Source organism: Leptinotarsa decemlineata, unplaced genomic scaffold (assembly GCF_025532065.1).
Source record: "Leptinotarsa decemlineata unplaced genomic scaffold, Ldec_3_MD MMD2_tig00026294_RagTag_RagTag, whole genome shotgun sequence".
In the NCBI taxonomy this organism is placed as follows: domain Eukaryota; kingdom Metazoa; phylum Arthropoda; class Insecta; order Coleoptera; family Chrysomelidae; genus Leptinotarsa; species Leptinotarsa decemlineata.
The window spans coordinates 5,090,027-5,115,689 of NW_027412674.1; the positions used below are offsets into that span (position 1 = coordinate 5,090,027).

General features: G+C 33.7%; 1 protein-coding gene and 1 long non-coding RNA gene across 2 annotated transcripts in view; both read right to left on the bottom strand.

Moving 5' to 3' along the window:
- Positions 1 to 24,571, bottom strand: LOC141484802 (uncharacterized). Its single transcript, XR_012466808.1, has 3 exons — positions 23,614 to 24,571; positions 10,534 to 10,577; positions 1 to 163 (listed from the first exon to the last, which is right to left on the bottom strand). It is a non-coding gene; the product is annotated as an uncharacterized lncRNA (long non-coding RNA).
- Positions 1 to 25,663, bottom strand: part of ed (hemicentin protein echinoid) — a 263,620-nt gene that overhangs the window by 178,329 nt on the left and 59,628 nt on the right. The window lies entirely within an intron of this gene.

Consider the following 25,663-nt stretch of genomic DNA (forward strand, 5'->3'; position numbering starts at 1 on the left):
CAAAGGTTATTTTCTAATCAAAACTCTAATAATTAACTATTTTTCACAATAGTAATCATTTATATTCTATATAAGATTTAAACACGATTTTATTCAATTATCCCCTGGAAATATTCACTTGTCCGCACGTCTTGAATTAGAAAAAAACTGAAGAGTCCAAAATCTGTAAAGAAAATCTTGCATTTACAATATGTTTAATACAGGCACAATCAAGTAGGCGACATCTATTTTCTTTGTTGAATATAACAGAGACAGAATGCAAGCAAGCTTGGTTTTGCACATAAAATGCAAATCCTCTGAAACTTCCCTAGAAGCATCAGCGTTGTTGTCGTTTTGAATTACACATTATACGTTTTGTTTACCAAGCTAATCCCCGAATAATTTTGAGAGATTCTACTCCGAAACCAGTACGTTAATATATGAAAAGCTGGGAACTTTCAGTAAATAGAGATAAAAATAATAACATTTCAATAACTCGCAAAAATCTGTCGATTTATGGAAAGAAGTCCATCACAGATAAATACGAATCGGAAAATATTTTAACCGAAACTTTCGATAAAATACAATGAAATTGAAATATGTATTATATACAGTGATGGTACACAACATAAGATAGGGTCTTTTAACAGGGACTTCGCCATAATCGTTCTACCATGAGGACTATTCCCAATGTGGTGGATAAATTTGAGTCCATTGTTTCAGTTAACGATCGACCAACAAGAACTACGAACGCACGACCTGCCGAAAAAAACATCACCTCAGTCTGTGAGAGTGCGCAGGAGAATCCGAGGCCGTCGTTTTCGCGTTGGTCACAAGAACTCGGATTTTCGCAGACCACGGCGAATTTTGCGCCGTGACTTAGCCTGCACCCATACAAAATTCACCTGACCCAGGAACTGAAGGTAAATGTCCATAGGCAACGACGTGTGTTTGCTGAATAGGCTCCGGAGCAGTTGGCAACTGACCTTTTTTAGCGATGAGGCCCATTTCTGGAAGAAAGGGTTCGTGAACAAAAAAATTGTCAACTGTCAACGGCGAGCACTATAGGTCGACAATTACCAGTTTCTTTTGGGCTGAATTGGATGATCTGGAGGAACTGACTACCAAAATCGTGCGATTCGTTAGATTTTTTCTTGTGGGCTTTTCTTCAGTCGCAGGACGCGAATGAGCCACGGACCACAGAGGTCCTCAAAACCAACATAACCTATGCCATTGGTGAAATTCAGCGGTAGAATCATGGAAAATTGGACGTTTCTGATGCGCTCCACCCGGCGTCCATTCAGATGGACACGACGACGGTAAATTGCTGAATTGCTTAGAAAGTTCAATTTGTAATTTTTTTATGAAGAAAATTCAGATGATGACTTGAATAGTTTTAAAATGAATGAGCAATGTATTTCTATGACGAGGTATCAGATTGAACTGATTGTTTGAAGACCAACAAGATGACGAAACAGTTCCAGAAAAAGATGATTCGGATAACGAGCAGCTGAGTGAACTTGATCAACGAGAATATGCAAGTTGTGTTAGTGGTGCGGACAAAAATGATAAGATCTTAATGATGTTCATAGAGTTCGAGGCATATGTGTCCAAGCTATTCCTTTAGAATAATAAAATAAAGAATTTTCCATCTCAAGTTACAAGAATATTACTGGAGTTTTTTCCCAACACCAAATCGTTGGGCGACTGCTGATTTTTCAGGTCTTTTTTGCAACAAAACCATTCCATAGACTTCAGTTCATTGAGATTAGTTAGACAAGTTAACAACAACAGGCAACTAGATGCCTATGAGGGTGTAGAAATAAGTAAAAACAATAATATTATGAATAACGATGACGGACCTATACCAATTGTAAAATTAATTTAGGTCAGTATACCTGTATGGGTGGTACACCTGGATGATTTACCTGTATGGGATATCTATACATAAATAGGGCTAGCTTCGCGTTAGTTTCTAGTTTGAATCTTCCTCTTTGAAGATGATCACTTGGTGAACGAAACACGTGTCGAGGTGTTAAAAATAACGATTTGGTGTTGGGAAAAAACTCCAGTAATATTCATTACTACACCAAAGGTTCCAAACAGTGCATCATAAGTCAAGTTACAAGGATTTCTTCAAACTAGAAGCTTCCATCTCAAAGTTCAACTCCTCTAGTTATGGAAAAGAACAAGATTGTCAGTGAGAAATAGTTAGATATACTACAGTTTCAGATAGATTTTCTGCTCCGGTTTGCATCTGAAAGAAATTTCTGTACATGATAAATTGCGGAGCGTTTTTTTCTCAATCTGAAAGTTTCCAACCCCGTATATATCTATGGAAAAATAGATTTTCCTGGAGATATTATTTTTTTCCAAAAATAATTTTTTTTTCCAAAAATTATATCTCCAGGAAAATTTTTCTTTTCAATAAGTATTAGGAAGCGTTTCATGCTGTCTTTATTGCTAAGTGATGAATACTATAAAAACGAAGAAATGGATAATGGAAATGTATCGACGGCTAAGAGCAGTATATCAAGAAACGGCGCTATAAATAAAATATGTTTCTCAAATCCAAACAACAAATACATAATTCAATAGTCCTTTCACAAGAATAACTCTTTTAAAGCAGGGTTTTCGAGGGTCGGATATAATCTTTAACAAAACGGCTCTCGGAACTGAAATTGCCTTCGAGATTATAAACAATTCAGGTGGCACGAAAGAGGATCCGTTCTGGAGACGAAAGGCACTAAATAATTCTAGACGTCCTAAATATCTAGACCCAAGTCCATGATATAACAAACCCATTTCAAAAACTTATATGAAAAGTATGATAATGAAAATTAGTATGCAGACAAGAAAATCAGATACGGCGTAGAAATATGTTTTGATAGGACGTTAGTCTTTGAAGAAGGATTGGATGTTATCACATATTCCACTCAAGGGTAAATGCGTGTCAATATACTGGTAGAAAGAAAAATTAATCGTCCCTATACGTGTTTGAGTCAATATATCGTATGAGAGAAGGGTAGTCACTTCTATACGTGGATCTTGATGAAATTTGATTTTTGATGAATGACGTGTTTGCAAATTGAAATGTACTCCGTGAAAATGAAATTGAATTTGTTCTCTGTTAAGGTGAACATTGAAGGTGTGTGTGTGGGACGACTGACATTGGAATTATCCTTTTGCCACAGAGACCATTGAGGGTGACAAATTTAACAAAGCAGATTCAAGAATCCAACCACTCTTGTTTTTATACCCTCAGAATATTGGGTGTAACTGGAAAAGCGTATTTTGCTGTATTCTGAGTATTTGAATTACCATAACCCGACAAACGAACTAGGTTAGATTAGCCCAAAAAGTTACTACGATATGTGAAGCCCAGGCCCCGCAAGGTATAGTCATGAGTTTCATTGACTATTTAACTACTCATTCTTTACGGACAATTCCATTAAATTCGACATGTAATTAACACTAGCTTAGTTCTCCTACCACCTTATACTTGAAATTATCCAACTAACTACCAATTTCAATATTATAAAATAAATTCAAGAGACGAGAATTATGCATGTGGCCACTGAGCAGACGATCAGGATTCTGGAATATATTGATTTCCAAGTATTCCAAAAGACCAAGTTTCAAACTTTTCTATTCCGAATTTAATATATCATGGTCTGAACTTTATGCCTCTCTGCAGAAAGATGGTTTGTTTGATGTTAATGATAGTCACGAGCCTGAAGAAATGAGAGTTTGAGCCTTCATATATTTTAACTTTTGTAAGTGTACAGATATTCTGAGTGATATAATATTTTTCCAGATATACTGTCATGGTTCAAAGTATCTACTTAAGGAATAACATTAGTTTACCAAACCTAAAATGAGAAAAAATCAATACAATGACAACTTCACTCGGAATTCGATAGCTGTGTTTTGTTGCCATCAAAATAGACCATTCAAACCATAGATAGATGGATGTTTATTGACTTCGTTATATAAAAAATTACATTTGTAGCAGGTCATGTAGCAGGTGGACAATTCGTATGTATAAAATAGTAGAACTTAAAGACAGAAAATCACAGAGGCTTGAAACATTATAAATATAGATAAGAGTTAGCGGAGTTTATTAGCGAAATATGTTGGGAGGCAGATCTGTATGTACCAACATGTTGATGTTCAATGGTATTCGTTGGAAATAACAAATGACAATTTTTCTTCAATTTGCATATTGGGAAATAACGCTGTTACATACAAGAACAACATCGAATATCAGCAACGTTCACTTATTTGTATCAACAAATCAAGTATGGATGCAGTTCGATATTCATATTGCTTTTATTTTAAAAACAGGGGAATTGACTTTTGAATTCGCATTTCAAATTTCACGTATATTTTCATGTCATCGAATCGCAAATTCGACAAAACTTCGAGAAAAAATATAACTCTTGCTATCTTGATTGCTTTATGACTTACCTACAAAGTATTGATACAAATATTTTCCGATTCGTAATACGTATTAAATAAAATTTTTCCAAAAGTTTATAAGGGGTTCGCGGCCCTGTTTATTAATATTTTTGTTTATGAATGTGAAATTTTTGTTATGAAAAGTCTATTACCTTCTATGTATCAATAAAGAATTGTTTGAAGTGGGGGGTGGAACATGGAGAATAAACGTTATGCGTTTAATTAAATAATTCAATACATTCGAGTCAGAATTGGAACGAATAACTCTAAAATGATTCACGTTGTTGTCCACAATAACTTGTTTAGATATCTGATAACCGCGGCGGAAAATCGGTTGAGAATATAATGGGACAGTAATGAACAATGCACGGCGTCATTTCCCACGACTACTCTTTGTTATACGTCGTATTGATGTTTAGTATAACATGCACCATTACTTGAATTTCCCATATTTAGCACTTCAAGACAATGGTGGGCGAAAGAGAGGGTGGGAACTATCGCAAGTGTAAGACTAAGGGTCGATCCACACTATAGTAGCGCTCTCGATATGCGGATGCTTTTGATACATTAAAATATTCTCCAAGAAAAAACAAATAAACCAGGCCATCTACACTAAAGCTATCACTCAATTTTTTCTCCCTAATCGCATAACGAATATTTTCTTTCAGTGTGATCAGAAATTTTTTATTTATTTATTTATTTCATACACTATTCTACAGGATGAACCCAATTACAGAGTAGGGGAAAACAGTGGAATTTATAAATATTAACTTTCATAATATAATTTGTAAATCTATATAAAAAAAAATAAAAACAGAACTGCCAACTAAGAAATGTCTTTTGATTGGTATAATCTGGCAGTTAAATATGTATGATTGATGACTTGTTTAATTTATATTAATTTATGATCACTTAAATGAAATAAATAAAAACACTTTTATCTAAATACCACTGGTAAATTTTACTTATACGAGTTTGACCCCATTATCAAGTATAAAACTCTTTTCGTGTCCCCTCCTCCATATAATCTGGGTGCGTACTCCCCTTGCATTCCTCTCCTCAATCATCCGTTGTATTTTCGCTGCCCTTTTGCTCCCCACTCTAACTGCTTTCACTCGTTCTACCGCTGCCGCGGAATCACTAACTACTTTCACGCGTTCATCCATACTCCACATACTGATCACTCGTTCCATTGCTATCAACTCCGCTTCATTTACACCACCTTGTTTGGTAATCCTTTCAATCCCTGTACTCCATTCCTCCTCTCCTCTTTTAACTGCCCATCCTATCCCCATCCTTTCTTCTTCCATCCTCGCTCCGGCATCCAATGTCAGGTCAGACAATTTCGCTTTCTGCTTCGATAAGTTTGTTGGGGGTTAAAATGGACACTAATATGTCTTGGCACAATCATGTCGCTGATGGAATTGCAAAGGATGCTTCTCAAAAGCTTGGAACACTGTTTCGAACCAGAAAGCTGTACACACCTCAGCAACTTTTGATGCTTTATAAAGCTCAGATCAGACCTTTTTTAGAGTATTGTTCTCATGTATGGAGCTCTGCCCTCAAACATACCCAGTTGCTGGATTCCATCCAGAATCACTTAAATCACGATCCGTTTTTATTTGAGACAGTCCCTATGTATAATAACGCGACATAGAAGTTTGAATTTAGTTCCATATAGCCCTAAAACAATCCACGTGAGCAGAACTCCTCTACAACCACTGGGAATTGGTCTCCATCCCGATTTATTACTGCACTCGAGAAATATCATTTCACCAACGTAAACGGAAATTCAAGTTACATTTTCGTAGGTTGGTTGCTTTGTTTCCCGTAAAAATTTATGGGGAAATGCAGCGTGTGCGTGAGATAAAATAGCTGCAGCAATCCGTCTTGTGGAAAGATCGCGCGTGGGATTATTTTTAGAAATATTCCCTTAGCTACTACATCCAACCATCCTCCGATTACTGGGTAATTTGAATTCTTATGGTTTCTCAGATATCTCACAAAGTTATAAAACAAATGAGGTATCTAAATCTTCTCGAGGACTATGTTTGAAAGAGCAAAGAAAATTGTTTTCATTGCTGTGGTTTTCAAAAAATTATGAACGATAAATGCTAGTTGAAGTGCTTTAATGTTCAGGCTTTGCCATAAAAAATTATAACCCTTGATCGTAGTTAACTGAAGTTTGAAAAGGACGTATTCAATTTTGAATGATGATAAATACATTTTCATCTATACTGATGGACCAGAACGGGAATCCCTTTGGAAACAACAACAATATTTTTAAGAATTTTGAATGTACCACAGTTGATGGCACGCATTTTTTCAATCAAAACCTCCAAATAGATATTAAGCTGGTGTAAGAAACTGTTTAAATTTTTTATTTTTTCAGTCAATTTATCAAAAACTGAACAATTTGGAATCCGATTATTTTTTCATTTGGTAGTAGTATCAAAGAAGATTTGAGTTTAATCTTCCTCTTTGAAAATGATCACATGGTGATCGAAACACGTGTCGAGGTGTGAAAAATGACGATTTGGTGTTGGGAAAAAACTCCAGTAATAGTAATATTCATTACTACACCAAAGATTTCAAATAGTGCATCATATGTATGTATGTATTACAAGATTTTAGAAAAAAATCTTTTTTTATCTATATAATAACTACCTAGTATAAACAATGTCCTATATCTGAATGAATTTTTTTGAAAATCTATCTAAACAATTAGATTCTATCATAAACCACCTACTTTTTCTAAGTGTGTTTACAAACCCTTTTACATATTTGTGCTGGTCCAGGTTGTTATACAATAAACCACAATAAAATGGTTTAGACTTTCACGGCTGAGGTTTTCAGTGTCATTGCTTTTCGAGTTTGAAAGCCGTGGATTTTTGGAATTTCTTCCTGACGTTTCGCTGGCGCAAGTGGCTAGCTAGGTTTAACCATCATGGCTTGCTATCCGATGACTATTGTTTCACTTATTCATTTTTTCCTTACACCATTTCCATGTATTTTTCGAAAATCCGCGATCTCCCAACCGATGTGCGAGATTGCATGTCAAACATAAATTGGAGTTACTGATTCCATGTCTCAATAGTTTTTGAACCCACCGCATACATTTCGTTTATTGCTTTGTATGCAACGGATCTCCATTTTGACTAAATATTACAGTTTCCAATGATTTTCCATATCGTACTCCAATTTCTGTTTGCAAATTTCCTTTCTATTAAGGGTTTAATATATTTATAGATAACTAATTCATCATAATACTGAAACAACAGTACAAAAAAACATTTCAAAACGCTCAAAGGTGCGAACTTGTTTCCTCCTTTTCATAAAAGAGGATGTATGCATCTCTACTCACGAGCGATTTTGGAGAAATTGGTGACACGTGTGAATCATTGTATTCGTGCCACGTGCCAGTATAAGGATGTCTGCAGAATGCTGTATAATGTCAGCTGTAGGTAGATCCAGTGTGATTCGAAAGTGCATATAGGTTATAACGACAAGGAGTTACATTTTCTGCTGCATAATTGTTCATGTCTAATCCATCTAGAGGAAATTCGGTGGCAACATTTAACTTGCCTCTAAGTCTTTCTGTTTGAAAAAATCTTTTAAAATGAATGGCTTAAATACGGGGAAACTTATGGATCGATAGAGACTTTGTGCATTTTCTTCTTTCTTTGCAACTTGTTCAAATCTAACTTTTTTGGAATAATTTTGATAAATATTTTTTGTGGCCATTACAAGATAAAAATTATTGAAACTTTTTGTATTATCATCATGCAATTTACTTTTCAGGGTATTTTTGACAATTCATACGAATTTAGCTTCTACGAAGAGTAATGCATGATTCAAAATCAGATTATTAGTCATTTTGTATAATTCATAAGATGGAGTATTCCTTGGTTATTTGAATATTACCTTCATGGCTCTATTCATTAAACGATAAATCATATATTTCTGACCTTTAGTGCAGGATGATGTAATAAGATATTTAATTAGATTTCGGGTTTGCTTGTGTTCCTCAATCATTAATCGTGATGAGTTATTTCCATCAAGCTTATCTCAGCATCAACGTCTCTTGAAGAATTATATGAATTGTTTGTGAGTTGACAACTAATAGAAGTCAAAAGTTGTATAATTATTGGTGCAGTAACAATATACTAAGCTCTGAAGAAGAATTTAATTAAATCCGAAACGTCAGCAAAAAAACAATAATTTTGTCAAGAAAAAATTGATCCTGTTACACAACCAACTTTTTTTCAGTATCCATAACGTCTACTCAACAGAAACGTGATATACGACGACAGATGAAATAACAAAAATTTTGGAAAAAACGCCGGGGCTTGGCATACTCCACAGACAACTATCCAAAGAGCAAAACACAAAGTTGAATTCATAAATAAGAAACTTGAATCCAACCTTCGATGGAAAAATTTAATAGGCACATAATTATGTCATTTGTGTTGATAAGTGGTAAGATAAAAATATCCCATCATTGCTTTCAATGCATACTTTCGGAAATGCTTTGAAATGAAGTGTGTCCAGGTCTTATCAAACTAAAAAAAAAATCTCGAAATATTTTAGTGACTGAATTATCTCTGTGAAGTGAAAATACTTTGAAAAAAAGAACGAACAAGACCATGTAATGTTTTACATTCTAAAGTGTCGATTGAAACCATACAAAACAAGGGATTACGTTCAAATCTCATGTATCTCAACTCTACATCAATGCCTGAAAAATAAGAGTGCAAGTTCCAAATTTCGGAAAAGTGGATTTCAAAACAAAAAACAATGTCTAGATGGGGAGGTTCAACAGAAAGAAAATTCAACAAGAAATACAATTAAATGTTTGAGGAGTTGAAAACAACAAATAAAGCTTTAAGAGGAGGGATGAGATGAATCTGAATTTGTCGGTAAATAATAGATTTATCAAAGACTTGAAGTCTGTTACAATCGTTAAGTACAACTTCGAACAGGTTCTTGAATCCCAAGATCACTTTTTGTTGATTATTGAGGTTACCTACTCTTCACATAAATTGAATCAGTTGTTTTAAGGAGACCATCTAGCCCAAAAAAACATCGATTATTTTGTTTAATGTAATCTACGTATGTTTGAAGGTGGTTGACAATATTTCGTGGTGTACTTCATCAGTTCGGACTTCCATTGTCTAATATAATATAAATTGATTTGACAACCCTGAAAAAAATTTTATTTGTTTAGTTGTTGCTTGTATGTTATATCTTTGTAATTTCAGTTTTTTGTTTAATAAAATTGTTATTTTCGGTTATTCTTTTTAATTTTTTCAGGGTTGTTTGAAGGTGATTGACAATGTTTCGTGATCAATGGAAGTCCGAACCAGTGAAATTTTTCAGGGTTGTCAAATCAATTTATATTATATTAGACAATGGAAGTCCGAACTGACGAAATAATCTATGTATGTTACCCGTCCCGGCTCAAAAAAACATTGAAAATTTCTAGAATGTTCTCGTTTTAAAAATTTGTCAGGGAAACATTTTTGTTCTTTCCATAAGTTTCAGTTTGCGGACATATTTATGTGATTCCTCGAAAAATTTTTTGAATTTTGATAATTCATCACGAATGTATAACGTCCAACTGCAAGAAATGTCGAATTCATTGCCCGTTCCGATAAGGGTAGAGAAAAAAGGGAATTTCAGTGTTACTCCAAGGACGAACAACTATTTGGATAATAATTCACTTAGTGCAAGCTGTTGTTCAAATAAAAATCCATTACTAAAATTAACAATTTGTTACACCCATTGAAATAATTTATCATCAGTGTGTAAATACAGAGCAATAATTTTCTTACATTCTGCTGTTTTCGAAGTAACTTTGTCATGGAACTGATTGCAAGAACTTTTCCCTCTACTATATGAATCTACCATATCGTTACAAATATAATAAAAAAAGCTCTCATAAGTAATTGGGCAGGGGAAAACAGGTGAAATGTATCATTACGTTGCTCGAAAGCTTTTTGAGTAAATGAAAATCATCTCTTTTAGTTGATAATTGATTATTTATCAATAGATACGTTGAACATTTTCAATAATAATCAAAATACTTCTTACACATTGAGGGCTCGCTTCCTCCCAGGTCTGTTTTGAGTTCTTACCTAGAAAAGAAAAAAAATATTAATCACATTATGAATAAAAATATTATGGAAATGTTAATATACATCTAGCGAATCGATCTACCTATAATTAAGATTTTCGAATGAACTTGTTTGTACCTTTCATTATTTATAAAATGGATTTACATAATTGAAAAATAGATTCCGTTCTACAAAAATTGAAACAATTCGGTAAAGCAATATTGTGAAATATTTGATATTATTTATTGAAAAAAGATTTTATGGATTTTTTACTTCTTATTATAAATTACCATTCACTACTAAAACAATTGTGATAGAGCTTTTATTTCTAATAAATTTATAGTTATCAGGTCTTAAAACGGTCTAAGAATGGATTGTTGCGTTTAGAAAAATAATATTATTATCGAGCGGATCTGCCCTTGAATAAAAAAACATTTGACGGCTTCATCACAAATATCAGTTTTGAAATGTCAGAAACAGATGATTGATAATATATTAGTTTACTACCAGTATAACAAACAATTTAAATTACTAGTGGTAAATTGTATTACATTAGCACATACAATTGAACAATTGATTAGGTATGACCATAATGCACAATAGCTGGATAATTTACATTTTCGATTCAGCCAAGAGCAACTTCATTACGTGGATCATATCAATGATTGATGACACCTTGTAAAGTATCTTCATCGGATTGTACTCGTGAAGACAATACATTCAACAAATAAAATTTGAAAGAAAAGCAACCTCTAATAATACTTAGAAAGTATTGAAAAGATTCGTGGCCTTATTGAGGATGTGTTTCCAGGAGAGGGCACATATGAATGATACTCATATTTTTAAAGAGAATAGAATCCGGTTCTGGTAGGCCCTAGTCGAGTGGAACCTGAAGTACTAAATGTTTCGCTTACTACTGCGGCAGACATCATCAGACTTCGAGATGAAAGCTTCGTCCTCGCAGTCGATCCACACTCCACTGATGATGCCTGGATGCTGTTATACTCGGAGATAGAAAATAAAAAGCCTGAAGAGCAGAGTCAATGACAGATGAAGTGACTTCTGTCGCTCCTACACGTTTCAAATGAAGACCTACATGACAATAAACTTTTTTTAGATAATTTTCAAGTTACTTTTTCCGGTTTTTATCTATTTCCTGGAGGGGCACCTGCCTCCGTTGCCCCGCTGAATACGGCCCTGGAAAGATTCATGAACCAATTTCTGTCCTTGTTCAAATGGCTCACTAGATTGTTCTTATAATTTTCCCAACAATTCCTTTCAAACATATTTACCCACCTTTCGTTCCGCCCACAGCGTTTTCTCATAATAACAATGGCGTTTTTTTCCAAATTCATTGTTGGTATAAGAGGCGACTTGAAATTTCGTATCATTGACCGTAACGCGTAGCTAATACGTTGTTGATTTAACCCGGTGGCCGAATATTAGGTTTCATTAAAAGTGACATTGAAACTCATGTGGAAATAATCTCTATCTGAGCGGAGAAAACATTCGAGGGAATTTCAAATATTTATGCTTATTAAAAAAGGAGCATTCCCAGACGTCGAGGATATGGAAAACCGAGAAGTTTTATAATTTATTATGCTTTATATATGGATGATAAAGGAAGCTACAAGGGTAGGCGATTCGCCAAAATCCTGTTTAAATCAATTTCAGCACAGCATCCTCTGACGGAAACCGAGCAAGGACAAGCTGTGAAAATTCATTTATATGAAAACTCTGAATTCTTCAATATATGTCCCTACTCTTTCCCAGTGTTCGTAGTCACAATAATTATTATTTGATAACTTCTTATGTGAGGGTAAACCTCTTCGTTACCACATAACGGCGCCAGTTTCTCTGGCTTCCTTTTCTCTCACGCAGAAGTCAGCGAAAGGCAGGCTCCTCCTCTCTCGTCGGACAGACGGTCAGTGTTTAGTGTGCGTTAGACATACACTGTTGACGGTATTATGAAAATCTAACCAGCAAGCACGTAATATACTTTTATTAAGTGAACCGTGGCTTGAAATACTACTAATTTTGTGTTTTTACATTACTAGTATTATTATTTATTCCTACAAAAGTAACAATTGGCTTATGGTAGCTATAATATATGTACATACACAGAATAATCACTAAAAGATTTATTAATAAATAACCTCTCCTCACATAACATAAAATTTAAGTAATAACCTAAGCTTTTCACAAGTTAAACAATTTCAATATTAAATAGTTCAACTTAAATTAGTTTAAGTTATCACACGTTTTTTGTGTATGAATTACAATGAACACATGAACATTTTGTTTCTGTTTTCTCTGTTTTTCTGTAAACCAGCTGTCGCACCCTTACGAACGACAACCCTCAGAAGTCGAAACTTTTGCGAGCTGAGGACTAACGAGGTCTTACCTTTTAACGTGTAATTCCTAAAACATTTAAATATACTTATGCTAGAATATCACTTCTGCTGGTGCAAAATATTGTCATACAAGTTTTTTCAAACGTTACAATCTCTCTGGTAACCACATCATTTCTGCAAAGTTGATATATTAGCAATGAATATAGTAATATATTCAAGAAAAACTGCATACTGCTTAGCTCGAAAGCGGAGCTCCTTTATAGATATCATGAAATCTATTCTCAACATCCTAACCTCAGGTCATTGCTATTAACAAACGATATTGACCTTAGATTGTGACAATGTCCAGGTTTCAACAGTTTATTTTCATAATAATGGAGATCTGATCCAAATATCTATGAAATAGTCCCAATTTCAAGTTATAAGGTAATAAGGTAATAAGCGTGTCATCCTTGCGCAAAATCGTGAAGCGTTCCACATTTTAAAGATAAGTCTTATTTCTTAATATTTTTTTTGATAGGCGAAATTGTTAAATACGACAAGTTACTGATAAATAGAAGATTTTTCTTTGTGATTTTCACGCAGTAACTTATCGGGGTAAACTAAAAAGTGTGTCCTTCTATACTTGTATAAAGTTCTCCATTATAATTTTTATATTTTTTCAGATTGTGGAAGGTAACAATTACCCAAAAAAGGTCGATAAAAAAACTGATTTTTTCTTCCACAAAAAATGACTTTCGTTGAATATGACCATAGATGTTTAAAAGTAGTACGAATACCAATATTGGACTCATCTGGATAGAGTAGCTCATTATGAATTTGAATTAGTCATTAAATGAATAATTGATGTCATTATTTTTTAAACCAGTCCGTGCAAAGCTTATTGTTGAATCATCTGAAAATGGAATTTTTAACTAGTGATGATCGACTGTATTGTCAAACATGCGCCAAACTAACTGACTGTTATAAGGAAACAAGTATAGCTGAGGCACCAGTCAATCTAATAATAACACTGATGATTTTCAAACAAGGCTCAACCTCTAACGGAAGCAAGAAACTCTTTGGAAGGTTCGAAATAGATGAACATTTCAACCTAGCGGACCACTATTATAATCTTCATGCAATCATTGTTTACTATGGTTCTGGCGTTGAATTTGGTCATTATTACGCCTTGGTCAAAGACGAAACGGACTGGTTTAAGTTTGACGATAGTCGTGCCACGAAGTGTTCTGGCGATGCATTGAATTTATTGGAGCCTCTGGAGACACCCTACATTTTGTTTTATAAGAGAGAGGACATTGTTAGATCAAGATCTTCAGATGATGTGGTGCTGCAGGTTTTTCCGGGTTTTCCTGCAGCTGAAAAAGCAAATGCGCCACTTGAATCAATGAAGTCGCCCCGGAGCGCCAATTAATTTTTATTGTTGTTTTTATTTAATTTTTATCATTGAGGAAACTATATATAATTTTAGATGATATCCTGATCATGCCAATGTCTGGTATGTGCAACTTATTTTCATCAGAAAGTGAAGCTATATGTTTTTGTCGTTGGTTGTGGTTGGTGAATTGTCAAACAATTTCTCATACTTTCAAAACTATGTACACTTCGTTTTTCGTATCAAATTAACATGCACAACTTCGTCATGAAAAGTTTTGTCTAGAAACCCACGTATTTCAGCCTTATAAAACTAGTGACGAACTAATGACACTGCCATTTCTGAAAGTATGACCAATTTGATATATTCTGTAGGTATATCCCTATAATTTCTCAACTACTCTGATTTCACTGTGTTGAACAATAATGTGCCCGATTACGAATATTTTCCAGTATGTAGTAGTTGCGTTCGGACCAAAGAAATTAAATAAATAAACAACATGAGACGAAAAGTCGTCCATTGGGAATTCATGAGTACACAAGTTTAAAGTAGAGTCAGCTAATAATCTGCAAAGCTTGCTCATATGGAATTTCTGCAACAATATTGCAATTAATAGGTCTCCAGGTAGACGATACCGTGTTAATGAGGACATAATTGTCTGGAGACATAATTATAAAATGCAGACACGACAAGAGAATGATAATCATCAGCAATAGCAAATACTCGTTATTGAATGCTGAAAACTACTTGTCTACCTTTGGTTGGCCCAATAACTTTGATTATTTTCAACGTTTCTTCATTTTTGAATTCCGAGTTTATAGAAGTTTGGAGTTTAGAAAAGCATTCCGTGAATTTGTTCTTGAACAAACTTCAATTTATAACCTTATATGAATTGCTTAACTTTGGATTAGCAACCTTGTATACAATATTCTTCATCGAGATATTCAATAAACTAATCGGCGAGTCGATTTCTCCAGTTTGTAACACTATTTCCTGATACTTTCTATCTCAAATCAAGTATACTACTGCTTGTAAGTGGTTCAGATTTTACAATCTAATAAACCGTTGTATGTCAACTGTAACTGCAATTTACGGAATTATTTTATAGGTAACGATCTGTAGGTTGTGCGGTAATCTAAATCGAGTCAGTTCTCATTATTTCTCGAGAGATTTAAGAGTTAACGTTAGTCATTGTGCTGAGTCACGTCGGTTCAAAGAAGAAGAGGTGTGGGTTATATTTCAGTGAGGATTGTTCCGAGAAAACCCAATATATTCAATTCAAACATTTTTTTTCAATTCTGATGATTCGAAGAACTAATGAAATTCGCTCTGATTACTAGAATGTACAAGGTGATTGAGATATTGATGGGAAATAATAGTTGAGACACGAACAAAATCAACTATGTATTTGATTTTGAATTGAGCAATTGCATAAAATATCCAATATTACGAATCAGTTTTCCAATCAAACAGAGTGAATCAGAATAATAAAATTACAATATTTTCTGAGACATATGTTTTTCAAAAATAATAATGAATTATTATCACGATTGACTTGAAAAAATTGATATTTTAGGAGTTTGTGTATCAGACACTTGCAATAGAAAACCACCAGAGAACATTTTAGAATTGTAAGCCCCACATGAACCCTTTAGTGACGCCACTGCCCCTTGCGACTTCTGCAACGTAATATGACCGCGCCATTGTATAAACGTTATATAGTTATGTCCTTTTTATGGCTTTCTATAATTCAGGAGCCGAAATGGACGCATAAAAGAAAAACCTCGGATAACGTAAAGACTTCAGGAATACTGCTTACATATTTCTGATTAATAATAAAAATTTCATGTTCGGGTCGAACAAATCCTTTGATTCGAAAATCGGCTAAAAATACATTTTGGATCTGAGTTGTTTATCATGTATTGGAAGTAACTGTTAGGTATATTACTTTTACCTCCCTTAAGTAACATTTTATATCTTTAGTTTCAGGCGCTATCGTAGAAACCTTTCTTTTTTTCAAGGGATGAATCATTTGAATTATATTAGAATATCATTTAGGCTATGTAACCACTAATTATACATCTGTATTTGCTGTCAATCAGTCAAACAATCATTTTTGCTTCAACGTATAACAAAAACAAAACTCAGTACCGCATACAATATTTTTGATTGAAATAAATACCTACTTGATTATATTTCCTTTTGAAAATTCTTTACTGAGCAATCAAACATAAAGAGTCAGTTTTTTCATATTAGACATATAAATAATAATTAAGATACTAGTTGTTGCTCGCGGATTCATCCGCGTAGAATTTGGTTTGTCACATTAAGTTTCGTGACAGACCATTTTAAAAGAATAATTACAATATTTTTTTACGAACACAAAACTTCAGGTTTCCAACTTCAAAACTGCTGTAATTCAATATAATCTTTGAACCCTTATTTTTCCCCTTGGGCGGTGGACATTCCTATTTCCGCTTCTTGATGCTTATTTACGCTATACAAAGAACTCACTAGCATATTTCAAGATTCTAGATCCAGTGGTGAAGTTAGAGTAAAATAGACGAATAAAAAGACAAATACAGATATCATAAATACAAATATTGAAAAATCTAAAATAATTCTACCTCTTTTTTGATAGAAAGAATTAGTATTGCTATTCAACGTGGCAATGCTGCTTCAGTACTTGGAACTATTCCTCCTTCACATAATTTTGATGAGATCATGCATTGCCCTAATTTCAGTACGGAACTGAAACCTCTTCGAGACAAGCCGAAATATGTGGATATTCATCAGTCTCATATCAAGGTTAATTCACAAGTGATTGATCCACCTTCTTCTTTTTCAGTGCGGTCAGTGGACTCAAGGTCATTCTTGCCCCCAAAAAATGAGTTGCAGTCCTCGTAGAACTGGTACCCTTTCAGTGGAAGAGCTTCTTGAAGCAAGAGCCGAATCGATCCCTTTACGAAACCCTTCTACACTTGGAAGGATCGATCGCAGCTTGAGAAATGGTTCTTATGGAGATTCTGTGAAACGTGTTCTTCCTTACGAATCAGTAGAGAGTTCAGTGTTGTTCATGACGAAGAATTTCAAGAACGAAGTTTTAATGATGAACGAGAACGGGAATGTTTCCTACTTATTCATCAAACTCAAACAACTGTTCATGCAACTGCAGTTTCGTAAGAAGGTATCATCTTTCCCTCCAACCGATTTCGTGGAGTCTTTGAAGTCCACTAGATACTCGTTAGGACAACAAGAGGATTGTTCCGAATTCTTGGGGTTCTTGTTGAATACTCTTCGTGAGCAAAACAATAGCAAAATCAATACTCCTAACCGCTCTGGACTGAATGATTCCGTACAACCCATCTCGTCTTGTGTTTGTAAATCTTTTGCTGGAAAAATCCTCACTTGTTTACTTTGTGGTAAATGTTCAAGAAGTACTGAAAACTTATGTGAATTTCTGGAACTTCATCTAGCTTTTCCTAATACGACTAATAACCAGTCCGTGAAAAGCTTATTGTCAAATCATCTGAAAATGGAATTTTTAACAGGTGATGATCGACTGTATTGCCAAACATGCGCCAAACTAACTGACAAGTATAGCTGAGGCACCAGTCAATCTAATAATAACACTGATGATTTTCAAACAAGACTCAACCTCTAACGGAAGCAAGAAACTCTTTGGAAGGTTCGAAATAGATGAACATTTCAACCTAGCAGACCACTATTATAATATTCATGCAGTCATTGTTCACTGTGGTTCTAGCGTTGAATTTGGTCATTATTACGCCTTGGTCAAAGAAGAAACGGACTGGTTTTAGTTTGACGATAGTCGTGTCACGAAGTGTTCTGGCGATGCATTGAATTTATTGGAGCCTCTGGAGACACCCTACATTTTGTTTTATAAGAGAGAGGACATTGTTAGATCGAGATCTTCAGATGATGTGGTGCTGCAGGTTTTTCCGGATTTTCCTGCAGCTGAAAAAGCAAATGCGCCACTGGAATCAATGAAGTCGCCCCGGAGCGCCAATTAATTTTTATTGTTGTTTTTATTTTATTTTTATCGTTGTTTTATTAAAAAATAAAACTGTTTTCCACTTATTAGAAAAATAAAAAAAACAAATGTATTATAAAGATTTCAATTATCTATTGAGTATAAACACAAAAAATTATTTCTAAATCTGGTTATGTGAAATGACGAATCTCTCCACTTGAAGCTGAAATATTACTACATAACACAAATACCTAAAAAACACAAAAAAAACTATAGCAGGACTTTCGTATAGTAATTTTCACTACTAAGTTTACACTTCCCTAGCAGATTAAAATTTTATTTGATTTTTAGATTGTGAAAGGTCAAAAGCATAAGTACCTTTGACTCCTACACAAACAATTTCAACTTTTTTCAACATGTAAAAACGACTTTTTATTCCTTATTTTCTCCGGAGATTGTCACAGCTTTAAACACGTATCAAAAACATTTTTGAAAGACATTTTTTGTGGAGGAATCAGTGTTCCTTTGATTCAACTGAGATTAACAGTGAATCTACCCAAGACTTAACTGTATAACTTTTCACTTTACGTTTTAATACACTCGAGCAGTTTTCCTGAAACAATTTCAGAGTGTCGAAAGTTAAAAACCAAGAAAATATCGTGTAACATTTTGCAACCATGAAATATAAGGTGTATTCAATAACTTCAAGTTCGGTTCATCATTCTGGACTTCTAGCCCAAGTCCAAAATTGCCTATTCACTATCTACATTAAGTATGTATCTACTTGTAAATATTCCCCATCATTCGGTAAGTCAACAAGTTAGCAGATTCCAATTTCAACTCATTGAGCAATAAACACAATACCGGCTGAAAATCCGAGATAAAAAATTCTGAAGGGAGACTTTAATGATAGCCTTCTAAACACACCCTTGTTGCGTCTTATCTCTGTTTCAGACACATTCAGCTTTAATCACGACGGATTTCATTGCATCGAACCACCTTAATAGGGATTTTTTGGGAACAAAGCACCCCTTTTCGTTTCTTCAAAGATGTCCATTCGACTCATTAGACACGTAAGCTTGGGTGAGAAAAGCAGCAGTTTTGGAAAGAATTATGACACAGCCAAGCGAGATATTTTTCTCTCATGTGTTTACATCCCCCAATTCGGTGTTGACAAATTGCTAAGGGGGAGAATTGGGATAATATACTTCGTATTAGACATAATATCAACGCAAAAAAGGAAGAATTCGTTCTATGTGATACCGAGTGTAGGTATTTTTGGACACCTTGAATAAAATACATTATAAAGTATTCAAAAAAGCAGTTTAATGTGAGCAAAACACGTGTCGCGATTTTGTAAAGTTTCAAGTAGAAAACTCACATTAAAGTGCTTTTTTTGATACGCCAGATTTCCTTAATCCAATGAGTCAAATCCCACAAAACATCAATTGCCAACTAGTTCCAGTCGGTTCCAGATTTTTTATTCATTCACTACATACTTGTACATCAATATTTCGAATGATATATGTGACTTCAAAGTTATCTCGCTCGATGTATAGGTTAGATTAGATTGTCGGGGTGCCAACCCATGGGCTGATTCACCGCGACTTTTTCAGATCTATTGTGATGCTCCTTTGTTGTTAGAGCTCATTGTCTAGATGAGTCTAGTCGAGTTTGGCAATTAATCCACCTACCCCTGTAATGGGGAATGTTCCTCCTGACGAAAATCAAGTAGTTTTCATAAAAGAGCTCTAAAACAACGCATTTTAAAGTTATCATTTTAATCTTTCTCTTCAAAAAATTATTCAAATACTTTTAAAAAAAATGAAATAATGCATTCAACACTTAAAGGGATTCGTTTCTATTTCACCATTTGGTAACATCGGTTATAGCTAATAAAAGACAATGAATCTGTTACTTGTATGAGACAAACAAAGATGACATATTTCAGAGGTGTGCTGTTCTATTTACTTCTGTTCCGAGTTCCGAGATATTCTGTGGCATATGACATTTTGTGCACGTAACCTATCTTGCTTTATATAAATAAATAACAAAACAACTGATGTTTATGTGGCTTGTGGAGGTCGTATTGAACTATAATTTATATTTTACACTATTGACAAGATTCTTCTTCTTCTAGCCATACTACTAACCTGAACTCCGATCTAGCATTCTAGGCGGTGTTGCCAATATGTGAATTAGAAACAAATCCCTTTAAAAATTGAAACCCAACATTTGAAACATAAATTTGAATAATTTTCGAAAGTGAATTTGAAAAACTCATGAATTAAACTTGCATTTGCTGTAATAACCCAAATTGAGGAACATTCCCCATTATAAGTCTATATATTTGAATCTTCTGTTTGTTGAACAAAGAAATGCAAATAAAATATGATAGTTTCAATCATGTCTGAGTCATAATGAAGATTTTTCTACTCCACAAATTCTATTATTTTCTCAAATAAGATCACCTAGCTCTGTCATTTCTAAATTATGCGTTGTAAGAAAATAAGACATAGGATGTTCTCAATGGGTAATTATAATCCTTTTTAGATAAACGTAATGATTTGTGTGGCAAAACTATTCCATTATATACCAGGTCTCTTTTCAGGAATGAGTATAAATCATCTCCTGATTATGTCAACTCAATTGACAAAAAGTGGAAAGAAAAAAATAAGTATTTAACTAAGTTTTTGGTGTTGCTTTGCTAAACAAGTCAGAATAACAAGAATAATTAATTTTCAGGTTGTTCTCAGTTTAAAATTCCAGAACGAAACTTTTTTGTACAAAACGAATTTCAGTTAGAAACTCGTTTTCTATAAATACGTTTGCATTGAAACGCCGAGAAACAGTGCATTAATTTTTTTGTTCTTCGGAATTTCCTCACTATGATAATAATAATATAGTATGTAATAATATGTATTTATTCACAGTCTTAAGATTGTTTACAATTAATATACATGTACATATATAGAAATGAACAGAGAACAAATAAAATACATCTTACGAGGCAAAATGATCTGCCTGTGTGTAAGGAATGAGAATACTGAATCTGACATTGAATGAGATTCATGCATTGAATTAATTACTAAGATATAAATTTAAATAAAATAGCTACATTTGAACAGAATATAAATAAATAAAACCAATCAATCTATTGGAATAAGTACTAGATATAGAAAATGATATGAGTTTGAACTGGACACACTTGAACAGAATATAAATAAATTAAATAATCAAAAGATATAGAGATTTTAATCAATAATTGTTCCAGACTACGAACAAATTATTACACAATATATATCCACAATCGTGGAAGTAAGTATTTAAATTTATATTGTCTATGTATGTCTGCTCGTGGTATATTCATGGCAAATAATTTAATCTTTGTCATACATTTTTTGAGATTTGATTCGCATCCTCAATTATCAGGAAGAAAACTGTTGAGTTTTGGTCCTAAATACCGGTAGGATTTCTGCTCAACTGATTTGAGCATCAATGAGAATACTATGATTCCGACGTGTAGCATATTTATGGTGATAAGTAGTTGATTCTTTTTTGTTCTTATGCTGCACAGCACTAATATTTATAATAAAAAGCTGTCTGGGATCAAATATTCCAGATTCTGAATAAAGTAGATCACCAGGGTGGTCGTAACTTTTCCGTAGGATACATCTGATAAATCTTTTCTGCATAACCTCAAGAGAATGTAGATGACTTTTCGACACTCCACCCCAACCAATTATACCATATCTCAGATGGGGCTCTACTAAACTCTTATATAAAATAATTTTCTGTTTTTGATTGGGTATGTTTGCTATCCGTTTGAATTTGTTAAGTATGCAACGTAATTTTTTAACTATGTGGTCTATGTGCTATTGCTGTCTAAAATTATTCCAAGATATTTTATTTTCTTTATGGCAAAGTAGAACTCAAAACAACAAGAAATCTAATTAAATTACAGACAAAGAATGCGAATGTATATCTCATTAAATCATTGTGAAACAATGTATATAACATTATTCAATAGACAGCAATTCGCCAACATGATAGAAAACCTTGCTGAAGAGTTATGTTATGTTTCGCTTAAGAGCTTCCACTTTATGATCGTATCTGCGAACTGTCTTCTGTTTATGACTTATAACGTTCGAGAATAAAAAGTGGCGAACTGGTTTCGATAAAATATTTCCTGCAGTATCAGTAGCCGTTCTTTGCGGTATCTGTAACATTTGCAACCACGAATCGAGCATCGAGGATATTACACATGTTTCAACGGATACTGAATAACTTTCCAAATCTACAAAAATTAAGAATGATGCATAAACATTTAGCTAATTACATCCGCCTATACGATAATGGGAGTTCTGTGTAGTTATTTTCGACGTACTTAACTTCGTTTATACACATAAATGTTCAACACCTTTTTTGCATTACAAACATTTCACAACCCACTTGGGAAATCAGGTGGCTCCTAAGCAAAATTGAAAACAAACGTTAACTTTCCAGCATATGGGGCACATGCAGTAATTAACAAAGGCAGAGTGGATGAATATTTTTAGTGAGTAAATGGTAGGTGAGTTGTTTCTTCAGTTATGATATTTTTTATTGAGAATTTCTTCGAGATCTGAAGAGTTTCTTCACCACTAATACACAACAAAGAAGCAAATTTATAGTTTCAAGTCGTATGGGTATGATAGAAAAGGATGAGCGTATTTATGATATGTACCGCTCTTGCTGGAATCAAATGTGACAATGGTGTCCGTTTTAACCCCCAACAAACTTAGCGAAGTAGAAAGCGAAATTGTCTGACCAGAGATTATTACATCTGGTTCGGAGATATTTATCTTTTTGGAGAAAATGGATGCCTGGGTTTCTGTGGCATTGACTTTTAACATTTTTTTAAGTATAATGGAAGTATTTTTTGATGAACTAGTGTGGCACAACTCGACGCCATTTATTCTCAAATGGAAAGGAAGTATAATAATATCACATATATAACAGGTATTTCAATGTTCTATCCAATACTTTTCAATTTTTTGTAATTGGATCAACCGTTCCTGAGTAATTGCCTGCTTATAGTCGTTTTAAGAATGAAGAATATAATAATTCGAAAAAAATGTAATCAATTCCTCTCGAAATGATTTCGTATAACCATTTAATTATACGAAAGAAAAATACTCTCGAAACCACTACTTCTATATGAACATTGAATTATACAAAAACAATTTTTCCTATTCGGTTCGTACTAGAAACATTCGTTACGGAGTTTAATCAGATATCATTCACAGGATTGCTAAACAATAAAGTATATGAAAGTGGAAAAGTTTCACTTACATATAACACTGTCATCTTCAATGGTGGATATCGATGTTTCGGAACAAGACACATCCCTTATTGACTATTCAACACTACTCTGGAGGACATTACAAGGTAAAGCATTCAATTCATCTACGAAACTACGACCTTATGTCATGAATGACTTAAATCTACTTATGTCATGGATGACAGTAGGTACGTAATGACATTCATTTTCTTATTTGATTTAATCCCAGCCAAAGGAATCTTGTTTATTGCAATATAAGTTACATGATTTTTTTAAATTTACTCTGAGGTATAAGGTATATTTTGAAGGGCACGACTGAAATTTGATTAAAATACAATGCAGAAAATCAAAAGCCGTTTTAGATTTCAATCCGAAGTTAATACATTGTCTCGTACTTGATATCGTTGGAATATTCCATTTATTAATAGTTTGAGAAATTGCATTATTGCTTCTGATTAAATCAAGTACGTGAAAGAACATATTGAACATATCCTTTTTTAAAATGATGCTTATGATAAATTTTAAGAAAAAATAAGGATAATATAATTCATTGAAATAATGAAAACCATTATTTTTTATTTAATTTGAATTGATACAACAAAACTACTGAAATCACTGAGATACACAAGACTTTGCATGATAGCAGGTAATCCCACGATGGGTTATTATCATATCAATTTACTGAAACATCCAAGTTGCCCTTGAAAAAAATATTATCAATAATTCGAATGGAAGTTCTACAAAAAAAACTAGAAAAATATGATCGACCTCGTTAATCTATTCCGAAACAATCCAAGGACTCTCCATTAAAACTGTCTGCACGATAACAACTTTTTCAATCGCCTCTCAGCGCACGAAAAGTGAACAAAGATCAATCATAATAGATCGTTTTGTATAAAACTAGGCAGCGACACTCCAACTACCATTGGTTGGAAAAGTAATATGAGTTTGGAAACTGCTCTATCAAACTGTCTCCTGAATAACAAGCCTTTCAGGAAATAAAATTGATTGGAATTAGTTTCAACGAAAAATCTCTATTATGAACCTTCTACTCTACAGTAGTAACTTCGTTTTTAGCCTGTCACTCAATAATAATGACCATACGTGTTGAGAGGTAAGTGATCGATAAACAATTATTTTCACCTTCTTCAAGGAAAACAAACAATTTACTATTTTTGTTCGAATGAAATATCAAAGATGCCCATATATAAATGAAATAGGGTTTTTCCTACAACTGCTTAGTTTGGAAACATTTTATTTCTCTATTGATTTTCATTTTGCATTATAAATTTTTGTTAGAAAATTAACTTTTCTTAACTGCATTATCGAACACTTGTCCAAAATATCCATCTGTTTGGGTCTTTATGTTAAATCCTATTCTTGTAATTTTATTGTACACATTCAAAGGTACAAGAGAGTTCATCTTTATGTATGACAGTTTAAAAATACAAGATTTTTCATCAGTTCTTAACCTGAAACTACGTACATTGTCTGAGTTTATTCTACACATGGACAAATTTTCGGTGGCGAGTACCTTCAAGTTTCCATTTTCATCTATCGGTAAATAAAACATATTTTCATCTCAAAACATCTCTATCAAGTTTGTTCAACCTCCTGAAATTATCAATTCTCTATCAGTAGATACCTCTTAATGAACTCATCAAAATTCAACACTGGTTGGGCTGCTCCTAGATAATGAAAAAACGGCCTTCTTATGAATAAAGATTGAAAATCCGTCGCGATCAATTTCGTAAAATGTTACAGTGCTCCGAAAACAAAATTGTTGCCTGTACTCCGGTCTAAATTCGAACAAAGTAGGACTACAAAAAGTAGAAAAGCTGGTTTGGTGTTCGTCCATAAAGTAAATGAAATTTTGTTAATAAACCCGTAGTTTTGAAAGTTATAACTGGAAATTAGTTTATTTGTCGTAAAGTTTCGCCGGGCAGCTTTTTAATTTAACTTTTATGAAGAAAGGGTGTCGCAAAACGGAAGTTCTAGAGATTATGAAGACTTATGACACGCAGACTATTCCTACCCTAAATCACGACCAAGTAGGTACCT